Consider the following 540-nt stretch of genomic DNA (forward strand, 5'->3'; position numbering starts at 1 on the left):
CCGCTCCACCGCCGCTGCCGATGATATTTTCAAGTAACAAATTTGAACATATTTTTAAAAAAATTATTACTGTTTTTATAAAAAAAATATTACTGTTATGATTTAAACAAGTTTGAACATATTTAAACACAAACAAATATAAAAAACAACATTTAAAATGCATAAAAAATATTAGGGAGCCTAGGAATCGAACCCAAGACCTCCTGGTGTGTGTGCTGCATGCTGACCAATCGGGCTAGTGGGTGGGTTCTATTGTAGATAGGGTTAGTTTGTAGATAGGGCTAGTGGGCTAGATTAAAACAAAATTCTAATGGCACACCGAGGGGTGGTGCGCCATTAGAATAGTCGTACTTATGGCGCACGAGAGCGTGGTGCGCCATTAGAAAGCTTCCCCCCCACACTAAATCCCCAATCTCTCTAATGTCTCCCCTGCCTCATCGATCTCACCCGCTGCCCCCCGTGTTCGCCGTCCCCCTCGCCGCCCCCCTCGCCTCCTTCGCCGTCCCCGAGCCGAGCGCCGCCTCCCTTGCCGCCTCCCTC

Source organism: Triticum dicoccoides, chromosome 7B, assembly GCF_002162155.2.
Source record: "Triticum dicoccoides isolate Atlit2015 ecotype Zavitan chromosome 7B, WEW_v2.0, whole genome shotgun sequence".
Lineage (NCBI taxonomy): Eukaryota > Viridiplantae > Streptophyta > Magnoliopsida > Poales > Poaceae > Triticum > Triticum dicoccoides.